Here is a 13,794-nt window from a genome sequence, read left to right as displayed (position 1 = left end):
AAGACACGTAACAGTACTTTTTTTTCCAACAAGTTTCACAACTTTTGCATACTGTGTGGTGTCAAGTGGCTACTGAATGCTGTTTTTGGGGTAGGTACCCTTTGTGATAGCTCTTTTATTGCTTGATAATTCGTGTGATCAGGCCACTGTTCCTTTTGACATCGTCGAGAGCAGTACCATACCACCTGGCACTGGGAGCAGCGCCGAAACGGAAGTTTACTTTTCACCTTGGCGTAACAGTTACATCGATGGAGCACTTGTGGGGTGTCGACTACTTGCGGTCCCGTGCAAGCAGTCGGGTCCCGTTTAACGGTTTTGGTCCAGCTGACTCATTTTGACGGCAGCCAACAGCATAATGGTAATAATCACATTCTGTAACGTGATGATAGTCCTAGTTCCACTAATGATGCAGATCTGCTTTATGCCTCCTTAATCATTGGCACTTTGCTATACAGTAGTGATTCTGAGGGAGAAAATGTCCCTGTGGCAGTCGATGATCCTCAAGTGTTTCAAAAAAAGACGAGCTGGTCATTACATGAGATACTAGAACAATTACCTCTTAAGATTAATAAAGATAGGACATCAAAATTTCATGTAAGTCGTTGTCATCTTTTGGAAGGTGTTAAAAGAAAATCTTTTTCTCAGGATAACAAGGTTTCAGTTAATTACTGATTATTCTGGAACCTCTGAGGGTGCAATTGACTTAGGGGGACCAAAAAGAGAATTTTTACCCTGGTTCTGGATTGGATTGTTAACTCACTGTTATTTTGTCGTCCTGAAAAAAGGCAAATTTTTGTCATAAAATGCTAATTACTTGGGAAATAATTAATTTTTCTATGCTGGTGAGTTCATTACAATGCCCATAGTTCAGGGTGGTTCTGGACCAAGATGCTCTGGTCCTCCCTTGTATGATGCATAGACAAAAGGAGTTACACAAGCAAATGTCTGTCTTGAGGATGTTTACAATTTTGACCTCAGAAATTCTCTGCAGGCTCTAAAAAATACTACATTTGTTCAAGAGGCTCAAAAGCTAATCTCATATCATAATCTAGAAACAGTCCTAGAGCTTGCAGGTACCCTTCAGATCTTAAGAAAACAGAAAGACATTTTAAATCGTTTTGACAAGACTGCTCATTGGTTTGTAACTGAGAGGGTCCATGCAGCATTTGAGCGATTTTAAGGAGGGCTATCCCAACTTGGTGTCCTTGAAACTGTACCAGAAAATTACGAGAAATTTAAAGAAGTGGTTTATTATTCTGAAGTGACACTAACTGCATAATTATTGGGCTGTCTTTTTTCTGTTCGTTATATTGAAACTGGTTCAAATAACCGCAAACTTGAAGGGCACTTGTTGTCACGGTGGAATGATTTTTTACAAGATGCTGAGGAAAACACAGCAGAATTGACTTTTAGAGATATTCTTTTTATGTCAGTAGAGTAAGGGAAGTTCCCTAGGTGGTATAGAATTGCACATTGGCTTCCTTCATGCACGTGAGCAATGTGGTGAAAAATTCAAGTTCCCAAAAGCAAATGCAAGTTCCTGTCAGTTGCTTTTACCAGTGGTACATGACACATATGATGACTTTAAAAGAGATAACACCTTTGAATTAACAAATACCAGGGGATATGGATGTGCATAATGTTTTAAAACTCTTCCCCCAGTTTTTTTTTTAAGTCAACTGAGGTCCTAATATCGTTCTTGTTCATGTTTAACCGAAAGGGTAAATTCAAATGAATAAGAATGTCACCTTTGCATTATTTTACAAATACTAGGGGATAGAAAATGGTCAGTTCCCGCGCAGATACTGTATAAAGAAATCGATTCTGAAGGTCTCAAGTCCTTTAAAATCAGACATGAGTAATCCTTATGTTGCTGTTTTGTTGTCATTATATACTGCGTAATTGTATTTATAGCTAAATGAACTGTATGATTTATAGTTTTGTTTACAATTTCGGCGCAGGCAAAACTGCTTGTCACTTTTAATACCATAGTATAATACAACCATTTGCCATGGAGATCTCGGCGAAAGTGTGCAGCAACCGAGATGGTAAGTGCGCTTTCGTTTGTTTGTATATTTTGTGTGTTGTTGTTTTGTGTCTGTGCTGTACTTCTTGTTCAAAACTTAAATTATTCTCTTACTACTTTTACGTTTGTTTTGCTATTCTATTCATTTTCCGAGCAAATAGCACCTATTATAAATGTGATAACACTTAATTATTCTTGCATTAAGAATGCATAATTCGAAAGCTAAGCCTGAAAGCATCAAATTTCTTTCCTTGAATGTTAGAGGCCTAAGCAACTTTCATAAACGTAGGGCAATTTTTTCCTGGTGTAGAAAGCAAAAAGCCGATTTAATATTTTTACAAGAAACTCATTCCACAACAGAACGACAGGATCAGTGGCGAAAAGAGTGGGGCGCTTCTATTTTATTTTCACACGGCAGTACAAATGCTAGAGGTGTTGCAATTCTCGTAAAGAATAGTTTGAACATTATTATTCAACAAAGTGAAATAAGTTCGGATGGCAGGTTTATTGTTCTAAAAGCTGCTATTAACAATGAGATATACATAATTGCAAACATATATGGCCCAAACAAAGACGCCGATGCTGTCAAGTTTTATCGTAATTTATCAAAATTATTAAGAAATGACGAATTTGGTAATGAAGAAAACATTATTATAGGTGGAGATTTTAATTGTCCTCTCGACATCACACTTGACAAAAAAGGTGGTTTACCGATTCCTCGAAAATATGTAATCAACTCTATAGATGAATTGCAAAATGAATTCAGTCTGCACGACATTTGGCGCCTAAAAAACCCAACATTGCAAAGCTTTACCTGGGGGCGTTGTTCACCTTTTATATTTTGCCGACTAGATTACTGGCTAATATCCGATAAATTACATGATTTGGTAACTAAGGTCGATATCATACCCTCGATCAAAACAGACCATTCCGCTATTTTTTTAGAACTTGAAGAAATCGAATCAAGTGGAAGAGGAGCTGGCTTCTGGAAACTAAACACTTCTCTATTGGCAAATGAAAATTATAAACATATGATAACAAACAATTTACCGACCTGGCTGGATGCAGGTAAAGATATACATGATCCCAGACTTTTGTGGGATTGGATCAAGTTTAATATAAGGTCAAACTCCATCATATTCTCCAAACAAATAGCTTCCATTCGACGGAAACAAGAAGAGGAATTAAATAAACGTTATCAGGAGGCAGTCCTAATGTTTCACACAAATCCTTGTGACAATACGCGTCTGGCACTAGAAAAATCTAAGCAGGATCTTGAAGCACTGTACGAGGACAAAGTAGAAGGGATTATACTACGCGCAAGAGCTCGATGGCACGAACACGGTGAAAAGAATAACAAATATTTTTTAAATCTCGAGAAACGCAACCATGTTAAAAAGCATGTAAGAAAGCTGCACATTAGCGGTGTAATTTCTACTGACCCCTTTATGATTATGGATTCACAACGCAAATTTTATAAGAACTTATATCGTAGCAGAAATGTTAATCTAGATAATGCAGAATCATCGATTTTTTTCGATAGTCCAAATTTACCCAGTATTTCACATGATTCAAGAATAATATGTGAGGGTAGAATAACTGCGGAAGAATGCCAGAACGTTCTCAAAACTTTTCCAACTGCAAAAACGCCAGGCAACGACGGGTTACCCATTGAATTTTATAACACCTTCTGGCCATTACTTAGTGATACTTTGATTAATTCATTTAATGAAGCTTTTATGAAGAAGGAAATGTCCCCATCTCAGAGACAGGCAGTGATTACTCTTATTGAGAAACAGGACAAGGATAGGACTTACTTAGAAAATTGGAGGCCAATATCCTTGACTAACGTCGACGCCAAAATTGCGTCCAAAGTTATAGCGACCCGTATTGTCAAAGTTTTACCCGAAATCATTCATAGCAATCAAACTGGGTACGTTTCAGGTCGCTACATAGGGGAAGCCGCAAGATCAATTCTAGATATAATGAATTACACGAAAACTTATGAAACCCCTGGATTGCTACTTTTTATAGATTTTGAGAAAGCTTTTGATAGTCTGGAGTGGAATTTTATGTTCAAATGCTTAGAAGTCTTTGGATTTGGATCCAGTCTTACAAGATGGATAGAAACCTTTTACAGTAACATAACAAGTTGTATTATCAACAATGGAACGCTCTCAGCTAGCTTTGAAATAAATCGAGGTGTAAGGCAGGGAGACCCCCTTTCTCCTTACTTGTTTATCATTGCTATGGAACTACTAGCAGTCGCTATTCGCTCATGTTCAGAAATAGATGGAATCAAAATAGATGAAAAAGAATTCAAAATGGTACAGTATGCAGATGATTTAACAGCTTTTGTGTCGGATATCAGATCTGCTCAATACCTTTTTAAGTTACTTGATCAATTCGAAAAATGTTCTGGCCTAAAGGTGAATTATACAAAAACCGAAGCAATGTGGATTGGCTCTTCCCGTAATAACATCGAAACACCTCTAGCATTGAAATGGCGTAAAACTGTAAAAGCTTTAGGGGTTCACTTTGGTTACAATAACGAAGAATCAGTGCAAAAGAATTTCTACGATAAGCTCAAAGGAATTAAATCTCAGATACGCTTGTGGAGTTGGAGAGGCCTCTCTCTGTTTGGTAAAGTTACAATTATTAAGAGTTTACTACTTCCTAAAGTTTTATACATCTCGTCAATTCTTCCTTCTCCTTTGGAGTTCATAAAGGCCCTTCAATCAATTATATATAATTTTCTTTGGAAGGGTCCTGATAAAATCGCCAGGACAGCAGTAATAAATGATGTTGAATTTGGTGGCCTAAAGGTAACTGATTTTACAACGTCAATTATGTCACTCCGACTTTCATGGATTGGAAGATTTCTAAGCGATAATTTTTATCCCTGGAAAGCGTATCTATTACATTTACTAAAACCTTTTGGTGGAGAATTTTTTCTTCATTGTGATTATAATATTAATGACTATAACATTTCCCCAATATTTTATAAGGAGATGTTACACTGGTGGTCAGATTTTCGTTCTAAATTTGATCTTGTAAGTCTACGTGAAACAATCATCTGGAACAATCATAACATTAGAGTAAACGGCAAACCTTTATTCTATTATAATTATAATAGCGCAAATATTATTCTTTTAAGCGACTTAAAATTTGATTTGAGTAACACAGAGTCCTTTAACCTTGCAAAACGTAATGGTTTAAAAGATTCCAACTTTCTGACCTGGACTGGTGTTCGTTGCGCAGTACCAAGTCATCTAAGAATTCGATGCCACGAAATTAAGAAAGATCATGTCAGATCACTGCAATTTAAAATCGGTGATAAAATCTTTGATCCAGCACTTAGCAAGTCTAGGGATTTCTACGGTTTGCTTATATCCAGTAAGGCGACAGAGTCCAGAGGCTTCACAAAGTTGAAATCTAAATTTTCTATTGATGATGTGGAAACAAAAAAGGCCTTCTCATTAATAAGGTCCTGTATCTGCGAGACATATGTGCAATGCTTTCAATTTAAAATACTAAATGACATTTTATTCACAAATTCCCGCTTAGCTAAGATAGGTTTAATACAAAGCGATCTTTGCACTTTTTGCAATACTAGTACGGAAACTATTGATCACTTATTCTTTTACTGTGTTTACTCACATGCATTTTGGGAAGAATTTGAATCTTATTGGATCGCTATAGCCAAAGAACAAAGGAAACTTGAGTTAAAGACTATTTTAATTGGCGTCACAGATACTAATTGTTCTTTATTTAATTACTTAATCGTTTTAGGTAAGCGACATTTATGGAATTGCCGTAGGAATAATAGTCTTCCTTTTTTCCCTTCGTATAAGGAACTAGTTAAAAGAAAATATGAAACTGAATGTCACATTGCGGCTAAGTTTAACGATAGGAAGATGCTAGAGGCTAAATGGAAACCTATTTTGAATTATAATTTAATAGATACATAGGTGTGTAAGCGAAAAAAAAAACTGTAAAAAGTAGGGTAAGAATTGCAGTCTAAGGAAGTATTATATAGTAAGTAGAATAAGTAACGTCTTGTAGGTGGTATTGTAAGTAGTGTTCGTCTTGTTTTGTAAAGTAGTGTTCTTCGTGTTGCAATTAAAAAAAAAAAAAAAAGGGGATAGAAAATGATATTTTAGAACAATTTCCTTTGTCCTTTAGAAACTAAGGTTGCGATATCGTTCTTGTTCATGTTTAAGGGAAGTAATTGGATGTGAATAAAGTTTCACTTTACCATATTGTATCTCCTTTCTAAATGTTAAAGAGTAGAGCATCTGTTGAGAGAAACAAATGCCCCATCAAAGTAATCACAACTTGTCCTTTTGTGTACAACCAATTTTGCAATCTCGTTTGCACTTTAAGTACTAAGTAGAATGCATTACATTTCATCCGAAAGATTGGTGGAAGCTAATTCAATCTGCTGCTTTAATTTACCATAGTACCATTGGATTGTACAAAAATGTCTTAGAATGACCTATTGTGATACTTGCACTTAAACGTTGGAAAAGTGTTAATGCCTCCCTCCAGCTTGTCGGACTCCAGCGCATAATTAAAATACTCCGGAAAAATGTTTTCTTTTTCGTCTGTTGTACAGTACACAGTCATATCATCAAGTCGTTGTTCTGTAATGGAACATCTGAATCTTCAAACCCACTGTTCTCTGGAAGGTAGAAAGCTCATCAGGCCTACCAGGGACTGTATCGTGACGTGATTTTCGAATGTAATAGGTGTTCCAGTGATCCCTCACATGATCTAGGTCCGCCCGTAAGATATCTTTAAAACAGAACCACAAACAGGACATACTTAATTCATTAGCAGTATCGACAATTTTTGTTTCAACTAAGTCTTTAAAAGGAATTAATCCACAACTTTGATCTGTTATGGCAATAAAATGACCACCATTCTTCTATGCGCCGGTTTCCTGCGGACGATCCGTACCTATGTGCATTTAATCCAGCTTAGTCGTCGTTAAAAACGTCCTCGAAAATAACACTGCATGGCCGCCATGGTCACATTTTCAGTTCCACAGTTTGTTTGAAGAACTCTTGCGCAACCTCTGTTTGATTTAACACAATCGGAAAACAATGAAGCTACGTGGCATGGGTTACTATTCGAGGGGCAAATTTTCAACCTCGACTCGACGACTGAAACCGTCCACAGCACTATGTAGCATCCGTTTACAGCACGTTTCTATTATAATTCACTTCCACTGGAAGTTAATTAAACTTAGGCACATGAATGTGCTATATATGCTGCTCAATGTAATCATTACTGGAGAACTCTCAGCTAGAGACGAAACGCGTCGAAAGAAATAAACAAAAAGTTACAACAGTAAGAAGTCTTCCTTTGTGCTTCTCACTAGTCTCCGTTAAAATAAATAAAAAAGGATAAATCTTGTACATTTCCGCAACTTGGAAGAACAGTTTTGTTCACGAAGCCAGATGGCGACCTCCCATAATACTCGACAACACTCTTCGCTTATTCACACTCACTCCAAAACCGATGGGCCTAAGGTCACAGTGATATACACCGGACAAAATCTCTAGTCAAATGCTTTTCGGCTTGGACCAAAAAATATTTCTTTAAGTATAGGGCTTGATAATAGTCGAGAGGTAAAAATGGTAGGAATATATATTTTACAGCTGTTTGGATTAACCTACGGCTCTGAATACAGACACGCTCGTAAATTTCGGCAGCAGTTGGACGGCGAGGGCGAACTTGTTACTTTCAGGTCTTGACATGACGCTTTTCACTGCCGTGCCCAAGTGTGACGTATCACATCACCTGCCCTGGATTAGAACGTTTTCAAAACGGCCGTTGATTAAGCGTCAAAAAAAATTCCTAGAAGATTTTAGTTTTTGCACAATATATCGTTTATTTGCTCATTTAGGATTCTTTAACCCTAAGAGGAATGTATTAGGACAAAAAAAAGAGAAAAGGAGAAAAATTTGGCGTCAGTTACCCTTTCGGGCCTGGGTTAGTGTGCGACCTTCTCCTTAGTGCGTGAGCCTTTGGCAAGGCTGTTCCTTTATCGTCAACTTGTTGTAAAATCCCTTCCACCTTTCTTCTTGGTGCCTGTATTTCGTAATCCAAACGAAGTGTGTGCCACACAGCTCGATAACTCCTCATGCAGCCTGACCCGTCCAATTCTTGTTGAATGGCCTGGTAAATTTGGGCATTGTCACTGTTTGCATTCCTTCTTATTAATCCGTACTCGCGAAGTCTATCGTGCAAAGTATGCATACGGACATTTTTGTTGCATGTTACTTTTCTACAAAAAGTAATATAACCTAGGAGTCAAACCCACGCTGAATTAATAACGAATGAGAACCTCCTCTTCGTCCACGGCTGCTCCACATCTAGAGCAGTATTGACAAGTTTCCTCGAGCTCTTCTGAGCAGTTCAAGCATCTAAAAAACACATCCATTCGCCACATGCGAAGATAGCGAACAAAATGGCGGGAATGATTCAGGCGCATATCATGCCAGCGGTTGAGTAACGATGGCTTTTTGATTTGTATAATAACAAATCATGCATTACGTAATCGGGAAGATTTGAGTTGCGTTTCCCAATATTGTATTGTGTTTTCTAGTTCGTGTTGTGTTTTGGTAAAATAGTGTTGTGTTTTGCAAAAATTGTGTTGTGTTTTGCAAATACTGGGTTGTGTTTCGATGCATTGTGTTGTGTTTCGATAATACTATGTTGTGTTTCGATGACACCGTGTTGTGTTTCGATAATACTGTGTTGTGTTTCGATAATACTATGTTGCATTTCGATAATACTATGTTGTGTTTCGATAATATTGTGCTTCAATAATACTGTGTTGTGTTTGGAAAAGTGTTTGTTGTGTTTCAAGAATTGTTTCTTGTCTTTGTTGTGTTTGCAGATATGGGCCACCGTAGTTCAGTAGTTAGTTTCTGCTTTATGCCCTTTTCGCCCATCGAAGAGGAAGAGTCGAGTTACAAATATGACAGCTCTTGCAAAGATTCTGCACCGATTATTCTCGAGAAATGGTCAACTCTTCTCCCTGTTCAGTAAAGATACGCAGCTCCTGACTTAATTATTTTAATGCACCATTCTTTCAATACTCCCGTTCCTCTTATCTATCTCTGGAGGCATCTTACGCACGAAGTATAGAACGAGCGCAAATCAGATGTGAGTTAATTCAAAGGGTACCTTTTGTTAAACCTGACAGACCTAATGAATTCTCAACACTGCCGTTCATATGATAAAATTTAGGGAGCAATTAAGAGCGGCGAAATCAATTGAGGAGTTGACAGTTTCACGTGAGTACTAATCAAAGCTTCCTTGACTCTTTCTCCTCCTCGTTACCTCTTCGAAATACCTTGTAATTGTAAGGCCTTGTTTACACTATACCTTTTGAATTTGAAACTTGCGTTTATATTTACCTTTCTGGGAAACTGATGTATTTTTTCCTCGTCCCGGTAGGCTATAATTATCACTGGCAGCACATTGGGCATGCACTAATTATAAAACTAAAGAGTCGTGACGCCGGCTGTTTTAAAAAGCTCCCATTTCTCTTAATCGATGCTGCCTTTCTCAGGCTTAGCACGCTCAGTTGGCCCAGTCAAAGATATGAAGTCTCCATTCATGTGCACTATATGCTTAATCGGCGAAAAAAGGTTTAGTATTTCGAGCAAAACTCGTAAGCTGTGCACTGTGTAATTTCACTACTGAGGGACAAAAGTCCTTTCAACCTATTGTTTTACAAACCGCCGACATCCGCTCAGGATATCTTATTAATCGTAGAATTGGCCTTTCGTCTAATTTGTTTGCCAAGCGCTCTTGTCAGACTCTGAGTGGAGTTAACATGTATCCGTCATACAAAAATATTTCAACCGATGATGGCGGTTACACCGGAAAACATCTCCCAGTTGTACTAACCATGTTAATATTTACGATTCTGGAATCACGACCAAGGTGAAGACTTCCTAATGAAGATCGCTAGGTTGACTCCGATGACTCAAACTATTCTTTGAAAGCAAGATTTTTCATCTAAGGAGAAATAATTCCAGATTTAGAAAGTCAGTTAGAAATACAAGGTAAAATTAAGAACCCGTAAATACAAAGTATCACACGCAGTCAATTCAGTCTCGGTAACTTTTCAAATTTCAGGATTAACAAGAGAACGGAAGTGTGCAATATATATTCATTTTAAGGCACCTACCTTATAGTTTTCCACGCGATTTAAAAAGTTACTCTGACAGGTAGCGCGAACTTAAATCGTAACGTATAGTAACGATAAATGGTCTAAGCAAAACTTTGTTTGCCAGGAGCACGTTTACGATATCACCGATATAAATACAATTTTACTAATGATGAAAATGTGTGATACTGTCAATTTAGCTTTCTTCCCCTGAACAGTGAAGAGTTTAAGGCTCTCATTAGAAGTTTGACCGTTAATTTTCCTTTTGATCTTTTCCAAGTCAATGCAAGATTTAAATGATATATTTGTACAGTATTCATCACATATGTAAATCTTTAAAATAGTTCAAAAGACTGAAATTGAGACTTGTCAATATATTTCGGCTAAAATAGATTTCTTATTTCCTAGATAACAAAATTCAATTCTATTGAATTGATAATATTCTTCAGTTTTGTATCTGATTATATCATAAAGTGATGTGACTTGAATTGTATTTTGTATTGCTTACTTTCTTGACATTTTAATATTCTAAATTTTATCATGGGGCATTAAGCCTTGAGCTATTTTAGGTTCATAATTTCTATTGAAAGTTAATTGACAGAATATTTGTGGCATCTGTTATTGTCTGGTTAAAGAAAGACAGTTATACTCCTGTATCCATCATGCCACGCCGTGAGTGAATTTCTGCAACATCTAGTGAATGAGAGGATACAGAATTTCTGCAACATCTAGTGCATGAGTAGTCTCAGAATTTCTGTGACATCCAGTCTTTGAGTGGTTGCAGAATTACTGCGACACCCAGTGTACGAGTGGTTGCAGAACTTCTGCGACACCCAGTGTATGAGTGGTTGCAGAATTTCTGTAACACCTAGTGTATTAGTGGTCACAGAATCTCCGCGACATCCAGTGTATGAGTGGTTGCAGAATTTCTGCAACATTTAGTAACTGGCTGTTTGCAGATTAAACGGATTACCTTTGCATCTTTTCATGGTTGACCATTAACACTTACTTTCTTACAGACATGCTAAATCTTGCAGAGGGAAATATAAGTTTTGAATTCATTTTAAATTTTATTTGCAAAATTTGATCATTTTTTTAAGTGACTACCAAAACATGCAGTAGAAAACCCTATATTTAACGAAAAATGTGTTATTTTGGAAACACAAAGTAGTTTGGAAAGCCTTACTACCGAGTCTAATGCCTGTTGCTAGGGTCTGTGCCAAAACCAGCCATGATGCAATGCTACAATAAGGAAATATTTAGCATCAACTACAAGCCAGTACATATAGGTTTTTGTATCTCTAAAAGTGTGAAAAATATGAATTGTGAGGTTGATGCCATGAAGACCCTATAAGAAGAAGTTTCCAAATTTTGGCATCAGAGCTGGAAGATCATTCAGACGCATTTTGCTGAATTTCGTAATATCTTAATAAGATTGACATTGATCTGTCTGAGTTAACGTTACTTAATGTAGGTCCAATTCTGTGAGAAGAAGAGATGTTCGTTTGCAAAAACAAAAACAGAAACCTCCAGATCCGTGGGCGATGCACCAAGTTTACCCAACACTTGCTGTGTTGGCAGTTTTAACGTATAAGATATGGATTTGTTGAGTCAGCACTATTATGGCGACGAGGGACCTAAGCTACTTAGTCATTTAAAACCACTTCTTTCTGGGGAGCTCTTTCAAAACTAATCAAAATTACACTCATTTGAACAATTAAGTAGAGTGAAATTTTCCCTTTGGCTTGAGAGTTTTGTTAATTGCAACATTTCAAGAGTGAAGTAAAATCATAACACGGACTAAGGAATGATTATAACTCGTTTCGCCTCAGCTGTTTCCTGCCTATGTTCATTTCACAATCGTGTTTTCAAAACAAAGTACTCGCCTATTAACCTAGAGTCGCTGTTAAGTGTTTACATCATGTTTGACTTCAACGTGAAGCGTTTTGCAGAACTTTTTATTTTAGATTAGTAAATATGATATTTGTTGACTCTGCTAGGCTCTTAGTGGAGAAGAGCGAAAAAGCGTGCGCTTGAAATGTGGGAAAAGAATAAATGATATAATTTTTACCAGATTTTAGATATATATTCGCCAAATAAACGGCCGATTTCCTTGAGATTATGCGCAACTTGGACTTTGTTCGTGCCAGGTTGTGAAGTTTCTGCCCCAGTTCCTCACTCGCAACTTAAAACTGAGGAGAAAATTACAAGAAGAGCCCCTCATGTGACCCCAATATTACCACTTTCATGGCGCACGTTATTGTCGCTTGAATTTGAAGATGTTTTAATTAAATGTTTCTCATTCCTTTCAATTTAAAATAATAAACCGTCAGCTTAAGGTTTGATATAATTAAAGACCACATTATATGAAAATGAACAAATAAACAAACAGGTGATTTGGAGCTAACAACTGAGTTGAAAACGTAAATTAGCCACCGTAAAGACTTTAAAGGCTGACGTTTCGAGCATTACCCCTTCGTCGGAGCGGTTAATAAACAAACAAACACGCAAACACAAAAAAATAAAGAGAAAAGGCCGAAAGATGCGGGGAAAGAAGTCAATCTTTTGAGTCCTGCAAAGGGGCATTTACAATTTCAAGACATTTTTTTAAATGATAGGTCTCGAAAGTTCCGAACGCGTCTATGATTATACTTCGGAAATATTTGTTTAGAGAAAAACTTTGGGACAACTAAGAAATTACACTTTCAAAATATTGTGTTTAAGAGCACAAAGCTTGGGATCAATGATGAATGTCTAAATTCAGAGTAGAAAAAGAAAAAGCGGGCGTGCCAGGAAAATGGCCAGTAAAAGAGCCGGCTGAGGTTGCGGTTGGGAACGGAGTGAACAAGAAGTCCGAGATTTCCTCCAGAGAAAGAATTACACATCATTCAACCCACTTTCGTCAAAATATGTACACTTACCAAAAGCCTACGGGTGGTTTACTCCTATTGCTGTGTTGTGGGTTACTACCTCCGAGTTCCCATATCTCCTCTCTCACTTTTAGCCGTATCATGGCTAAAGGAACTCTTTAAAAACACTGTTAAATTTCAAGTGTCTTTTCGAATGGTTGATCAGCCCTCTCAGCTTCGAGAAAAAACAAAACAAAACAAAACAAAGCAAAACAAAACGCACACACGCAGACTGCGCACAAGGCCTAATATAATCAATAACCGCGTTTTGACAAAGAGCCCTAACACGCTTTTTAAGTACAATCTGACCGGCTGCTCTCCATGGGTTCTGCCAAGGAGCATGCACACAATAAATTGAAGCCTTAAATATAGTAGCTAATATTTTGAATCTTTAAAATTATTTTCAGACACATGATCATCCTTTCGAAACCAGACGAAATATCATGTCTTAGAGTAGAAACCTGGGCTACATCTATAAACATCCATACTTTTGTAGTGTTGTTTCAGGGCAGCAAACTAAGCCACCTTAAGGAAAATCTATTTTTTTTGAGATACCACGTTTCAGGGCAGAGACCTGGGGTAGAATTAACAACAACCACTTTACAACTCCTTGTCAGTGGTAACTGCGTCATAAACATGCGCACATCAAATGTTATTACAGAAGAACA

The 13,794-nt window shown here is 37.2% G+C and overlaps 1 pseudogene; it reads left to right on the top strand.

The window, feature by feature from the left end:
- Positions 1-378: 378 nt before the first annotated feature.
- LOC149039084 (G2/M phase-specific E3 ubiquitin-protein ligase-like) lies at positions 379-1,640 on the top strand (annotated as a pseudogene).
- The last annotated feature ends 12,154 nt before the right edge of the window (positions 1,641-13,794 follow it).

The sequence above is a fragment of the Pocillopora damicornis genome, chromosome 10 (assembly GCF_964200805.1).
Source record: "Pocillopora damicornis chromosome 10, jaPocDami1.2, whole genome shotgun sequence".
Taxonomy (NCBI): Eukaryota; Metazoa; Cnidaria; class Anthozoa; order Scleractinia; family Pocilloporidae; genus Pocillopora; species Pocillopora damicornis.
Note: the sequence above shows the minus strand (reverse complement) of the source record. Positions and strands in the feature narration are given on the sequence as shown.